This window comes from Uranotaenia lowii, chromosome 1 (assembly GCF_029784155.1).
Source record: "Uranotaenia lowii strain MFRU-FL chromosome 1, ASM2978415v1, whole genome shotgun sequence".
Taxonomy (NCBI): Eukaryota; Metazoa; Arthropoda; class Insecta; order Diptera; family Culicidae; genus Uranotaenia; species Uranotaenia lowii.
The window spans coordinates 204,423,154-204,439,411 of NC_073691.1; the positions used below are offsets into that span (position 1 = coordinate 204,423,154).

The window sequence follows — 16,258 nt, forward strand, 5'->3', positions numbered from 1 at the left end:
GATTTCAAGTTTATTTTACAATTTTCGTATTATGCAAAATCAAATTATCCACATGATTTTACTTATGGAGCTGTTTATCTTTATTAATAATGTTAGGGCGTGAAACACCCTACAACTAAACCGCTGGGCTCACTGCTGGCAGCCTATTGTCAGCTGATCGACGCGCCAACCAGCGGGATGTAAACATTAATTAACGTGCTTTTATTATTGTTGTCCAAGCGAGTCGCACGTCCCAATTTTAGTCCGTCAATAAAAGTCTTAATTTTAGTATGTAAATCTCGCGTCTTTTTAATTCGTGTATCCGCATTTCCCGGTACATAACAGTGGCGACGAGTCGGTCGTGTAATTTGCGCGAATATCGTAAAATTTTCGCGAAATTACTTCCCCCACGCGGAAACGACGTCGGTGTGAAATGAATACGAGTGAACCTAACCATACTCCCGATCCAACGGCTGGATCGAATGGGTCCGTCAACGGTCTCCCAAGTGGACAGCAGTTCCACCCGGCTGGCATGCAGCAAAGTTTTATTCGCCCCACACAGTTCGGTCAGCAGCCACCGACGGGACTTCTTCTACAGTTCCCCGGGCAACAGCAACAGCAGCAGCAGTCGTCGCAATCATCATCACACCACCTCTCAGCATCCGATGCACTTCTCACCCAGCTCCTCCAACAGCAACAAGCATTTGCCACACAAATGCTCAACCAGCAGCAGGAATTTATGCGACAGCAGCAGGAAATGTTCCTCCGTGCGATGTCATCGCTCAGCGTGCAGGTGCCGTGCAGCCCTGAAGTGATTCTTGATTCACTTTCAAATCACATCAACGAATTCAGGTACGATCCGGACAACAACATCACATTTGCTGCTTGGTACGCGAGATATAGCGATCTGTTCGAGCAAGATGCTTCCCGTCTCGACAGCGAAGCAAAAGTCCGTTTGCTTCTCAGGAAGCTGGGTGCTGCTGAACACGAACGGTACGTCAATTTTATTCTGCCCAAACTGCCGAAAGATTTCCCATTCAACGAAACCGTGCGAAAATTGGGAATCTTGTTTGGTGCAGCCGAGTCATTGATCAGCAAACGGTATCGGTGCCTGCAAACAACAAAATCACCCTCCGAAGATTTTGTTTCCTTTTCGTGCAGGGTAAACAAAAACAGCGTTGATTTCGAGCTGAGCAAATTGACCGAGGAGCAGTTTAAGTGCTTGCTGTTTGTTTGCGGGTTGAAATCAGAGTGCGATGCCGACGTACGTACCAGACTGCTGGCGAAGATCGAGGACCGGGACGACGTTACCCTGGAGCAGCTTTCAGAAGACTGCCAGCGGCTGATGTGCCTCAAACGGGATACAGCCATGATCGAGGGGACCACCGGACCAGCAGTGCAGTTCGTGAAGCAGAGTCGGCAGCAATTTTCTACAAATTCTCCGAAAAAAGTGAAACATACTAGTGCAAACAAAAACATTCCCCCAACCCCTTGTTGGAAGTGCGGCGCAATGCACTACACTCGTGTGTGCCCCTACAAGGACCACAAGTGTAGTGATTGTGGCCAAAACGGACACCGTGAAGGTTATTGTGTAACCGAGAAAAAAAGTGAAAGGCCAAACAAAACTTTTCGGGCACAATCTGTAAAAATTCAATCAGCGCAACAAAAACGAAAATTCGTGCAAGCAACAATCAACAGTGCTGAAGTGCAGCTCCAGTTGGACACTGGATCCGACATCAGTGTTGTGTCGAAGCGTGTGTGGGAGAAAATCGGGAAGCCTTCCACCACCCCAGCACTAGGCAAAGCATCCACTGCTTCTGGTGCCCCCCTTCAGCTGCTTTTCAAGTTCGCGTGTGACATCAACGTCAATGGCCAGCAGCGCCGTGGCACATTCTACGTGGTCGACAAATCGCTCAACGTGCTTGGGATCGATTTGATCGACGCGTTTGGACTCTGGTCGGTGCCAATTTCGTCTTTTTGCGACCAGATCACCAAACCGTCCACATCTTTAAAGCAGCATGAACCAGCACTTCACCACAGCACCTTTCCACCCACAATCGAACGGTTTGGCCGAAAGATGTGTGGACACGTTAGCGAGCCATTCGGGAATTACGAGAGGGGAGAAGATCGGTACCAATGATTCCTCCAGCGACACCGAACAATCTTGGGCGATATCCAGAACAGTCTCCAGATTTTCCACCGATGTCCCGTTGCTCTCTACATCTCCTACTCCTCACCACCAAGCTCTGCTGATATGGTAGGGTTCCAGTCAGCCACCGATCAAACAGCTGTCCAGGTGCCTCGTCGTTCTTCTTGGACCAGAAGACCGCCGATTCGGATTAACCAGCACCAGCTGTATTAAGGGAGGAGATGTTAGGGCGTGAAACACCCTACAACTAAACCGCTGGGCTCACTGCTGGCAGCCTATTGTCAGCTGATCGACGCGCCAACCAGCGGGATGTAAACATTAATTAACGTGCTTTTATTATTGTTGTCCAAGCGAGTCGCACGTCCCAATTTTAGTCCGTCAATAAAAGTCTTAATTTTAGTATGTAAATCTCGCGTCTTTTTAATTCGTGTATCCGCATTTCCCGGTACATAACAAATAATATATTAACTTTTCTTAATGTACTGTATACTATTAATCACAGTCTTCTCAAAAGCCAAATTTCAAATTAAAATTTTCTATTTGGATCAAGCAAGCAACAAATATTTAATCTTTTATTTTATCTTTGAAAGTTTGATGCATTTTTATCGATGTGAATTCTTTTGTAAGAAATTAAAGATTCTCTTAAAACTAACTTATTCGATGCCCGAAATCTACCAGATTCTAGAAAAAATTTCAAACATTTCATCCATATCTAAAAATAAGTTTCTACATTGCAACTGAAGCTTTCATCGTACAAATGAAGCTAACCGTTTTATAGTAGGGCATATTTTCATAAAAATGTTTGTTTTTTACGGCAAATCAGTCCAAGCTTTTAATGACAAACGAATTTTATTCTTTGCCTTATTCTGGGTATCGAATAAAGCTCGTTTGTCATTAAAAGCTTGGACGGATTTGCCGTTAAAAAACAAACATGCATTGTTTTCAAATTTTTTGAAAATTTACTAAATCACCCCCCCTAGAAGCAATCTCTAGATCCGCGCCTGTCTAGAACAGAGAATGTGAACATAAATGTTATAACTGTTAATTACGGGTCGGTATTCCAGTTGATGTTATCTTGTAACTCATGTTTATAAATAACTTTAATCATTTCTACTGATTACTAACCCTGAGTTACAAGTCCTCATCTATCGATCTCAGGTAACATCAACCAGAATATCGAGCCATAGTTTACAATTATAACATTTATGTTCACATTTTCTGTTCTAGAAAACTTTTAACTGATTGTAAAATCCCAACACATACTTTAAAATTTGGAATTCAACTTTCAATTCAGCGCCAAAATTGTTTGAACAACATGAGGGCATAAGACAGCGTTCAATTGGGATTGAAATATGATTTGCATTATTTTAAATCATGATGTTTTAAAATTTATTACACCAAAATTTGTGTTACTGTCATACATTGCACTGGCCTCCTTTGAGATAAGCGATGAGTATTAATTTCTAAGCGTGTCGAAAAAAATAAAACAAAAATAGGTGTACCGGTAGCGACATCTTATGTATGTTAGTCCACTTACGCATTTGGTTTGAAACTTAGGTTGATATTCACACACACGTGTTGAGCTCCAGCTCGAACTCTGTTCTCTGTGCAAACGGTATGAATATTTGACTGGAACTTTGTTTTTTTAAGTAAAAAAATTGAGGAAAAACAAAAGTTTTGTTCAGTCATTACACTTAAAAGATTATATGTTATTAAAATGATTCACACCAAGCAGTCAAACAGACAACTATAAAAGTGTAAGTATTTGGCAAATGCAATTTGGTGAGGAGTATTGAAAGCAAATTTATGGAATAGCAGGAGAAAATTATTTCCAAAAACCAAAAGGACGTCAAAACAAAATGCTGTGACATTGAACAAATAATAAGACGATAAAAAAAATAATTTAAAAAAACAATGGAAAAGTGGATGGAAAATAACTAATCCTTTGAGAAAGAAAAATGGAAGTATTAAAAATGATAAATGCTGAAAAAAAAGATGCGATGAAAAAAATCTACATCAAGACAAGAATAGAGCGAATTAAAGATTCAGAAATTTGATATTCAAGATTTAGGTTTAAATTGGTGGATTTAGATTCTAAGATAGGAAAGAATTACAAAAATTATTGACAAAAAAGGTATTGTACGTCTCGGTGGCCGAGCGGGTAGCGTAGTAAGACAGTAACCTCCGGGCTCTCTGATGGCATTGGTTCGATTCCCATCTCGGTACTGGGTGTTAAATATTTATCTGAATCGGCTTAGATGGTGAATGTTTTTAAAAATATCTTCCGTAAAAACAAGTTTATTACATTGAAAAGGAAAAATTTTTAGACGCAAACAAATGTTTTTTTTGAAAAAAAAAAGGTTTTGCAGAGAAATATCCTAAAAATAAATTGGTTAATAAAAGTTGAAATCTAGAAAAAAAATCAAGAAACCTGAAAACTGCGATTAGTGATTAGTGATTTAGTGATTAGAATAGGTAGTAAAAAAACATCTAAAGCCTGATTTCTGAACATGCACAATAAGTAACCAAAGCGACAATGAGACCTCGGAGATGAAATGAATAACTATTTCTTGAATATTTTTAATAAAATTTGCTTTAAGAGAAGAGATTAAAAATAAAGAAATCATACTTGGAAGATCTTTTGAAATAAAATTATGTCATCTTCAACCAATCTCTCCATTTTTTGTAAGAATTAGTTTTAATATTATGAAAGTATAAACCATTGGAGAGTAGGGGCAAAGGAGATTGTAGGATACAGATGAATTGTGGAAGAATTGAAAAGCTCAAAGTAATGGTTAAAGATTTTGATCAATAAACACATCAAATTGGATGTTCTTTTATGAGCGTGTAAAAGGCTTTTGGAGAAACGGTTAGGAAAGAAAGAGATGAAGTCAGTCAATTAACGAATTTTGGCGTGAATGGACGCGAGTGCATCAAACAAATTGCTAATGTCCGGAAGATTCAATCGATGAATCCGACAGTAACAATAGAGCATATCATCTCCCAATAATGAAAAGATTCAAACCCAATTTGGGGATTTGTTAATTTTATTATTTGTTATTGGATTTCCGGAAAAATTAAAAAAGGTTTAATGTACTTTCATTCATTTTATTTTACATATAGTATACTATTTCTCTAAAATGAATAATCAAAAAACAAACCTGCCGAACCTTTCTTAATGCGCTGCTGCTACAGTGGCCGGCGAGTAGGATTTTCCTTGCATTGGTTCTGTATCCGGAAGAAAAAGTTTCTTCGGATTTATCCTCCAGCCTGTGCCTGAGAATAAAAAAAAGAAAATTTCAGTTTCCCACTATTCAGTTTCCCAGAATACAAAAAGGAATTTTACTTACCCTCATATATCCTTTTCGAAATCTTCGTCTTCCGCCCGAATAGCAAAGACCGTGGTTTTAATATAACCGAACAATGATTTCTAATGTAACTATAAATTTCATCGTAACATCATAATCTTTATTAACCACTTTAATCACCATATTTCATGATTCTTCTTGTGATTTTCAATGTTACAGTGTTTTTCAAGGTAAAATGACAATCCGAACAATGGAAAACGGTAAACTTTAGCTCTTTTTACATTTTCATATTTTTTCGTGTAATGGAAAATTTGGGCGCCATGTTTTGCATTTCTTGCGGTCGGAACCGGGTTATTCCTGACAATTTCTGATTTGCTGGAAATAAAGGTGAAAGAATGGGATCGGAAAGCGACGGCACGGATTATGGTGATAGCGGTGAGTACTGGAGTATATTATATAAGGCTTAAAAGTTATTTGTATTTTTTTTTCTTCCAGATGCAGATGGAGAGAGCATGCTGCAGAGTGTCGCAGAAGTAGTTTCAGCAGCTTCAGCCGTGGGCGCATGCAATTGAACAACCCGTGCAAATATATTCGCACATCCTGTGGTTAGAATGTGCACCAGATCCGTCTCCCGAGAATAGATGCGCGGGATGTAGCCAGCCGGTCGCAGTGCAGGTGATGAAAAAACAATCAAATTAATGCCAATTAAGTGCATCATAGTGATTTTTTTTTCTAAAAAACCCGGATTATCAACCGGGATGTATGAATCTAATGTTGATAATAAATAATAAATGAAATAAATTAATTTATTTTTAATCAAAACATTGTAGTAAAAATGATGACAATCAAAAAATAAATAATAAATCCCACCACGAGCAGATTTTTTTATTTCAGTGGGTTAACAATGAAAATAAATGGATTTTCATGGTTTTACTATGAAAAAATGGAAGTTGTAATTACCATGAACTTTATATTTTTTGACTTCTGAATGTATGGAAAATCGCCATTTTTTTCATGGTCACGCTGCATAACAATACCCCTTTTTCATGGTTATTTTCGTCAATACGATGAAATTTATGGTCGAAAACTATGAATTCCAATGTGCATTCACGGTATCGTGGACCATAGAAATGATTGTGCCAACCACCCGAATAGAATTATACCGTGAAAAAACCATGAAGTTCATGTTCACATTACCATCAAGTATGGTTGGCACAATCATTTCTATGGTCCACGATACCGTGAATGCACATTGGAATTCATAGTTTTCGACCATAAATTTCATCGTATTGACGAAAATAACCATGAAAAAGGGGTATTGTTATGCAGCGTGACCATGAAAAAAATGGCGATTTTCCATACATTCAGAAGTCAAAAAATATAAAGTTCATGGTAATTACAACTTCCATTTTTTCATAGTAAAACCATGAAAATCCATTTATTTTCATTGTTAACCCACTGAAATAAAAAAATCTGCTCGTGGTGGGATTTATTATTTATTTTTTGATTGTCATCATTTTTACTACAATGTTTTGATTAAAAATAAATTAATTTATTTCATTTATTATTTATTATCAACACTTGATTCATACATCCCGGTTGATAATCCGGGTTTTTTAGAAAAAAAAATCACTATGATGCACTTAATTGGCATTAATTTGATTGTTTTTTCATCACCTGCACTGCGACCGGCTGGCTACATCCCGCGCATCTATTCTCGGGAGACGGATCTGGTGCACATTCTAACCACAGGATGTGCGAATATATTTGCACGGGTTGTTCAATTGCATGCGCCCACGGCTGAAGCTGCTGAAACTACTTCTGCGACACTCTGCAGCATGCTCTCTCCATCTGCATCTGGAAGAAAAAAAAATACAAATAACTTTTAAGCCTTATATAATATACTCCAGTACTCACCGCTATCACCATAATCCGTGCCGTCGCTTTCCGATCCCATTCTTTCACCTTTATTTCCAGCAAATCAGAAATTGTCCGGAATAACCCGGTTCCGACCGCAAGAAATGCAAAACATGGCGCCCAAATTTTCCATTACACGAAAAAATATGAAAATGTAAAAAGAGCTAAAGTTTACCGTTTTCCATTGTTCGGATTGTCATTTTACCTTGAAAAACACTGTAACATTGAAAATCACAAGAAGAATCATGAAATATGGTGATTAAAGTGGTTAATAAAGATTATGATGTTACGATGAAATTTATAGTTACATTAGAAATCATTGTTCGGTTATATTAAAACCACGGTCTTTGCTATTCGGGCATACAATTGATGGTAATGTGAACATGAACTTCATGGTTTTTTCACGGTATAATTCTATTCGGGCGGTTACAATTTCGTAACTGGACGAGTCCAATAATAAAATTTGCCCGACCTCATCCGGGAAAAACTTTTTTTTTATAAAGTTCGACAACGCGTGTTGATGTGACAGCGAAGAAGTGCGTGTGCGTGTTGCTAAAATACTCAATTAATTCTGGAGACCATTAATTGTATCTTTCTAAAACAGTTCTCTATCATTTGATTGCGTTGCAAAATTAATCATTTTGTTCCTAAGAATATTTCATCGTATCTTTCTGGAATAATATTTTATCAGTTCAAGCAAAGGCACACTTAGCCAAGATGCAATCACAGATAACAGATAGCGAGCCCCGAACAAAAATGTGTTGAAAACGTGTGTGAGAATACCAACCTAAGTTTCAAACCAATTCGTAAGTGGACTAACATCCATAAGATGTCGCTACCAGTACAACAATTTTTGACGTAGAATTACGTCTTACGGCAACACTATAGGGGTGCAAATTGAAATTCGCGAACGAACTACGCGTCACGAAAACTTTCCAACTCAAGGACATCCTTTCCGAATAACATTTTGTATTGGCTGTGTGTTGGTACACCAATACCAATAAAGCGCAAATACGGATTGGTACTCGGAAAGTTATTAATACAACTGCCGAGCTGTGGCCTAGCTTCAGTCGTGTTCAAACTTTTAAGAAGAGCTGTTCGTGGCTGTCCCGGGTCTGGACACCACTTCCCCGGTCAAGGCCAAGCATCCGAAGCGTCTAATAAAGCCTGCTGTAGGAAAGAAAAGGTCAAAAGCCCACAAAACCACATCAACAAAGCCCAAGTTCAAAATTTTCTACATCTATGGGGTCAGCCAGCAACTTATCGAAAGCCAGAGTTGCTTTTGGAAACATTTTTATTTTTAATTTTCATGTCTCGGCAATGCGGCTCCGGCAAAACATCCGGGTTTCTGCGGAGGGTGGCCCAGGAAAACCTCCCGTGACTCCGGCGTATCTTTTCGATGCTCAAGCTGTTTTTCCGTCCCCTTCCGTGTGGTCGCGGTAGTGTGCTACGCTATCTGTTCATGAGACTAGATAATTTCACCCTTATTCTTGTTTACGGCGTATCTTTCGTTCGTTCGAACGGATACTTTCGATCGAATTCGAAAATGGTATTCTTGTTTTCGTTCGAACGCCATACGTACGAAATTGGTGTTACCAGATGAATTTCGAAATTTCTAAGCAGCCCTGCTGTATCAAAATGACATTTCTCGTCTGCCACCAATCAAATGTAAATCTTTGCGATTTTGTGAAATTTGGCGAATGGACCGGAGAGTACGGTAAGCAACCAAGCAAACGGCCCACGGACAAGGACAAAAAATAAATTTTTCTACGAACGGATCTGGCTGGTCAACAAAATCATCAAAAGTAGCTGCCAAAACAGTTGATATGGAAGCGTTTTTGGGTGATTGCAAGAAGATCAATAAGTCGGAGCCGATATCAGTCGGTGGAGGTGGTGCTATCGCTGTTGCTGCTAGAAAGTTGCCCCACCGTAGGAGATTGAAAATCGATGTTGAATTGCGATATTAGAAATAAAAAGTGATTTTTTTAGTCTAGAAAATTTTGTCATTTTTGAATCAAAGATACAATTTTGTAACATAGATCCCGAAAAATAAATCAAATTTTAAACTCTACAATCGGCGTTATACATTGGTAAAGGTTTCCAGATTAGTTGGCTCAATTCGGTAGGGATCGAATTTATTTATGGTTAGTTCAAGTACCCTCTAATTCTTCATTTCTGCTCAAATTTGCCGAAAATACATAGGTAATTTTGAACCACTTTTGTATTTTATAATTGGTATTAAATTTCACTAATTGCTTTAAACGATAATCATTCGCAGCATCAGACTCGCGTTTGTCAGTCCATACAAAAAATACGTTCGTTCGAAAACGAGAATACAATGTTTTGTTCGTACGAACGATGTTCGAAAGATCGAACGGTTCTCATTCGTTCGAACGAAAACAAGAATGCGAAATTGCTAAACTTTCGAACGAATGTCATTCGATCGAAAACAAGAATAAGGGTGTTTATCTCAGCCTAAAAATCAAGAGATTTTGCAAAAAAAGGGACCACTCTAACCAGCTGCAGCTGAATTTATAGTGAAAACAAAGCCTGCGTCAACCATCCGAAAGTGCTTGCATGCTCGGAATCAACAAAAATCGCCGCTTACTGTGACCATACAGGAGAGTGCCCAACAACCGAATGGAGTTCGCGCGCCGCAGTGGCTGACTTTTTATAACTTTCCAACTTGTGGAACACGATGGGTTTTTTGCTCGCTTGCATGGGTTTTTGGTTGCAGTCGCAAAGGTTTTTTTTGTTTCCCTCTTTTTCCCCAATCCTTCTATCATAACATGGACTGAGGGTCTACTAACAGTTAATAAGATTTTTGGAATCATAATTCTTTTCAAACTACTTTCATATTCAATTCCAAAAAGCTGATAACTGTCAGATGACTCTCAATAGTCCGTGTAAATATAGAAATATAGGGGTACATACGGGAAAAACAAAAAAAAAACCTTGGTGACTGCAACCAAAAACCTCTGCAAACGAGCAGAAAATCATGTTCCACAAGTTGGAAAGTAATAAAAAGCCAGCCACTACGGCGCGCGAACTCCTTTCGTTTGTTGGGCTCTCTCCTAAATGGTCACAGGCGATTTTTGTTAAATGCGAGCCTTCGGCTCAGAGAGTGTGCGTCGAAGGAACTCTCGGATGGCTGATGGACGCTTTGTTTTTACTTTAAATAAAGTTGAAGCTGGTAGGAGTCCCTTTTCTTTCCTAGTCTCTTGAATTTTTTGACTGATAATATAGTCCCACGGGCGTTTCTTTCTGCAGTGACCACACGGGAGAATGCCTACAGAACGAATGAAACCCGCGCTTTGCATTCTCTGGCTTTTTAAAACCTTCTAGTTTGTGCAACACGATGGCTATTCTGGTTGTTTTGCAAGGTTTTTTTTTGTTTCTTCCATTTTCCTCTATTCTCTTGTGTAAAGTGAAAGCAGCGAGGGAATTTGATGCAGCTTGATTAATGGACAGAATTTTGTTTCGACATGACATGACAAAATGACGAAACGGCATGCAGGAAACAAAATGGCGAAAATATTCATGAGACGGTCAGAAGAGGACGAAAAACAAAAATTACGGCCTATATAGAACAGAATTGACAAATACATTCGTAATTCTACGATGACGGTCGTGTAAAAAACAACCTCTTCAACTTTTTTTTCATTTTTTCGACACGCTTAGAAATGAATACTCATCGCTTATCTTAAAGGAGGCCAGTGCAATAGATGACAGTAACACATTTTTTTGTGTAATAAATTTGAAAACATCATGATTTAAAAAAATTCAAATAATATTTCAATCACACTTAAATCGCTGTCATATGCCTTGTTGTATCAATATTGGCGCTGAATTGAAAGTTGAATTCCAAGTTTTGGAGTATGGGCTGGGATTTTACTATCGGTAAATAGTTTTCTAGAACAGAAAATGTGAACATAAATGTTATAATTGTAAATTATGGGTCGATATCCCGGTTGATGTTACCTGAGATCGATAGAAGAGGACTTGTAAATCATGATTAATAATAACTTTATTCATTTCTATACTGATTACTTATCCTGAGTTACAAGTCCTCATGTATCAATCTCAGGTAACATTAACCGGAATATCGACCCATAATTTACAATTATAACATTTATGTTCACAATTTCTGTTTTAGGAAATTGTTTACTGATAGTAAAATCCCAGCCCATACTCCAAAACTTGGAATTCAACTTTCAATTCAGCGCCAATATTGATAGAACAATATGGGGCATATGCTGAGACATATGACAGCGATTAAAGTGTGGTTGGAATATGATTTGCTTTTTTTTTTAAATCATGATGTTTTTAATTTTTTTTTACATAAAAACATGTGTTACTGTAATATATTGCACTGGCCTCCTTTAAGATAAGCTATGAGTATTAATTTATAAGCGTGTCGAAAAAAGGAAAAAAATAAGTGCACTGGTAGCGACATCTTATGGATGTTAGTCCACTTACGAATTGGTTTGAATCTTAGGTTGGTAATCTCTCACACGTCTTGAGCTCCAGCCCGAACTCTGTTCTCTGTGCTGATAGTAAAATCCCAGCCCATACTCCAAAACTTGGAATTCAACTTTCAATTCAGCGCCAATATTGATAGAACAATATGGGGCATATGCTGAGACATATGACAGCGATTAAAGTGTGGTTGGAATATGATTTGCTTTTTTTTTTAAATCATGATGTTTTTAATTTTTTTTTACATAAAAACATGTGTTACTGTAATATATTGCACTGGCCTCCTTTAAGATAAGCTATGAGTATTAATTTATAAGCGTGTCGAAAAAAGGAAAAAAATAAGTGCACTGGTAGCGACATCTTATGGATGTTAGTCCACTTACGAATTGGTTTGAATCTTAGGTTGGTAATCTCTCACACGTCTTGAGCTCCAGCCCGAACTCTGTTCTCTGTGATGCAATATCGAACGTTACTATTTATGTAATCAGAATAGAATGATACGGAAGATTCAGCGTACAGTATTGGCTCATGCGGGGTATTATCCCGCCAGATGTCTTTTTTCCAAATTGATGAAATTTATATGACATTCTTGTATGTTTTGCTTTGCATAGCAAATTTTTGGAATTCATTGGATTTTCCTATAGGATCCCGAATACGAAAATATTGTAACATGACGGTTCCTGTAGTATGTTTTCGTGTTTGGTGTTGACAAAAATTTCCAACTAAATTTATCCGAAGAGCTAGCTGTTTTAAAGAAAGTAAGTACAAATAGTGATCAAACAATTCAACTGAAGTTGCTTGTATCGCATGGATGTTTTTTTCAGGCAAAGACTTAAGATTGTGGCAGATCGAGTCCCCGAGGAATCCCGATGGAGGCAGACCCGGATGTCAGCCGAAAAAAGGGAGTTTTAGTGGCATTTAAAATACCCCAGCTACCGTGGAACTCAGATGAAAAGATTTGTGAGAATAAGTTTGTGTGTTCGACTGATGGTAAGATAATTTTAATAAATAATATAAATAAATTCATTTGTTTTCCATCTATGACAATGATGACATTATCAAAAACAACAACAAAAAACCGGCAAGAGCAACAATTTTTATTTCAGCGGGCAAACAATGTAAATTGTCGGATTTTCATGGTTTCACTATGAAAAAGTGGAAGCTGTTATCACCATGAACTTCATATTTTTTAGCTTCCGAATGTATGGGAAATCGCCATTTTTTTCATGGTCACGCTGCATAACAATACCCCTTTTTCATGGTTATTTTCGCCAAAACAATGAAATGTATGGTCGGAAACTATGAATTCCAATGTGTATTCACGGTATCGTGGACGATAATAAGCATTGTGTAAACCATAAAACTTATGGTTTGTGAATATGGAATTCATGGGCTTTTCATCGTACAATTCTATTCGGGTAGTTATAAAACGTTAAGAAATAGCGTAAAAAAACGTTTAGAAAATGATATCTGAAACCATAAAAAACATTGCACTTATCTTGAATTCCAAAACGACGGTCTGTTGAATATGGCGTTAAGTTATGTTACTGTTTAAAACTGTTAAAACACTCATATGGAAGAACTGTTCTGCAAACAGTTGAGATAACATACGAAAACCGCTCATAGAAAACGTATTCCGAACATCAAACTGTTTGAGTTACAGTTATTCTTAAAGTTCTAGTGTAACTGAACATTTACAGTAAAAGTTGTATAACGATCCGATATAACGTTCTTCCAACGTTATCCGTATCGTATTCTGAATCGTACGGGAATGGAGCACCCACACATACACTTACAAAAGAAAGTTTTCTTTTTTTGTAAATATTCCAAAAACGATTTTTAGATTTTATATTCATTTTTATTAAACACTTTAATCACTTTTATAACATATGAACTAATAATAAACATAATTACCATCAACTCGATCAATCCATCAATCAACACCGGGTGTGCGAATGGTTGAATGGAGCTGGAATTCTTCTGGAGCGGCGGGTACCAAGTCCCTTTCGTCCCTAGAGGCTTTGAATTTCTTGCTGCTTAGCTCCTCCACTAGTGCAGGTCTCATTTCCGACACACCAACCGTATCCGTGTCCGTGTCCACCCGAACGTTGGCGTAGCTGCTGGATCCAGAAGTCAGGATGGCTTCTCCCAGCGTGCCTTCTCTCCTCCAGCGAATATGTTTCTGAAATAAAGAAAAAACCTTTCTCATTCTCAGATTAATATTTTTGTTACTGAAATTTACCTGTTTGAACATCGCTGGGGTCCGTTTTCTTGATTGCAGCTGCCAATCCGGGAGTTGTACTTTGATCGCGAAAAACGAAAATTTCTCTTGCAGTTGTTGTCGTTATGTTGATGTTTTCAGCAGTGATGCCAACTACACTGATTTTAGAAATATAAAATAAAAATTGAAAATAAAAAAGGAGTTATATTATGATTTTTTAAGAATGGAATGTTACCATTGTTGTACGGAAAAAAAGAGTTATTAATCTAAGCCGATAAGTTTTAGAAACAGAAAAATTTCAAAGACACTACAGTTAAATGACATCATTGAAAAAATTGAACGGAAGTAAGTGATATTCCTTGACTTCAACCAACAAAGTGTTTAGTTCAGTTTATTTTATCTTTTTATTGGATCTTGAGATAATTAATTAATGCAAAAAAAATCAAAACCGATAAGTCTTTGTTCGATAAAAGGGTTAAAATATATATATTTATGAATGTGGAATGTTTATTAAGTAACAAATAAGAATTTTTTTATATTTAAAACTCAACTCAAAGCTCATTGTAGACAGCATGATTCAAATCCAGTATAGAATACAGAAGCTCCTGTTGATATCTGAATGAAAAGCTTGAAAGTGTATATCTTTGTATCTAACATTTTATCGCCATCAACTATAAATTCTGATTATCGGCCCAATTATCTTAATGTAATGTAAGTTTTTTTTCTATGTACAATGATGAGTTTATTTTTTGTTTAGATGATTGATTCGATAAATATTGTTTTAAGATATTTTGAAAATCCGTGCTGAGTTTTCGTTTTTCAAACCATCTGGCATCTATGATCTGCGTTTCGGTAATTTTTGACGTGAGTTTGACATTTGACATGAACGCTAAGTGTTACACGGTAAACAAAGTTACTCTGTTCTGTATAAAAATACATACAGATTCGAGAAAAGTGTCTCCACTTAGTTTTATGTTTGGGCGCTTTACACAGAGCGTGAGCAAAAAGCTTTTACACATTCGAAAGCTTACAGCCAGTTAGTCAATTCTGTATATTTTGACATGGGGATGCCCATTCATTTTTGAAATTCTTCCAAAAAGTAATTGTTTTTAAATAAAAAAATAAATTAAATAATTTTCTAAACAACAAGCTATCAGTTTTTATTGTCTTTAGAATCATTTTACAAACATAAACAATATATTACATGAAATAGTATCGGTGTATCGAATAGTATTTTGCAGCCAAAGCATTCCAGTGACATTCTGGTTATCTCGAAAGTAAGACTTCCGCTCGAGCAATCCTTTTGCTTTAGATGGCACTGGATCTGTTTTTTGTAGATTACAGATGGTGTACTGGGCGAGTACGGCAGCAAATTCCGGGCATGTTCCGTAGTTAAGGTGCCACTAGAATCAAAACAAATTTTTATAAGTTGTTCATCGAAATGGAATTGAAAATACGTACCAATTAAAAGTTGGCCGCCGGCGTCTCGCAGCACCGAATATATTTCTGCATATATTTCTGATAGCCCACGCACTATACGATGCCCTTATCCTTTGGGTGCGCTTCGAAGAACACCGAAAGTAGACTTTCCACAGAGGGTTCTCAGCCAAGTAGTTTGCATCCTGCTAATAATCAACAGAAAATTACTTTTCTGACAGCAATTATTATTCAATTGGCACAATTAACTAAAATAAAAACACATACCTTCATTGCAATGCACGAGAATTCTTCCGGCTTTTATCTTTTCCGATCTATCAGGCTCATTTTATTCCTGATTTCTTTGAACCATTTTTGGAACGTTAACTTCTTTTAGCAATTATTAGTGAACCTTCATGTAGGTTAACGTCTAGTTTTTCTTCTTTGTATTCCGATCCGTTGAGTTTCGGTTGCTGTTTGTCCTCCACCACTTAGTATAAATCGTGCCGGAACATTTTTTTTATATCTCCCTGTGTTCCTCGCAACCTACAAATATGAATAAAATTGTTTCAAATGTTTCAACCAATCATTTCTTATGAGGCAAAATGGCGTGAGTGAAAATTTAAAAAAAATCAAAGTACTTACGTGATTCCTGTACATTTCCTGTTCCCTTTCAAATGGGATCCCGAAGCAACAAACGAATAATGTCCTTCTGCTTAATTTAAAGACGTTTATTAACGATTTAAGTATTTGAGATACTCATAAAACCATTTTTCATTGGAATTATCA

The 16,258-nt window shown here is 37.2% G+C and overlaps 1 long non-coding RNA gene across 1 annotated transcript; it reads right to left on the reverse strand.

Moving 5' to 3' along the window:
* Positions 1-15,179: 15,179 nt before the first annotated feature.
* LOC129744794 (uncharacterized) lies at positions 15,180-16,252 on the reverse strand. The gene is made up of 4 exons (XR_008737002.1): positions 16,115-16,252; positions 15,758-16,015; positions 15,515-15,678; positions 15,180-15,456 (listed from the first exon to the last, which is right to left on the reverse strand). It is a non-coding gene; the product is annotated as an uncharacterized LOC129744794 (long non-coding RNA).
* Between the last annotated feature and the right edge of the window lie 6 nt (positions 16,253-16,258).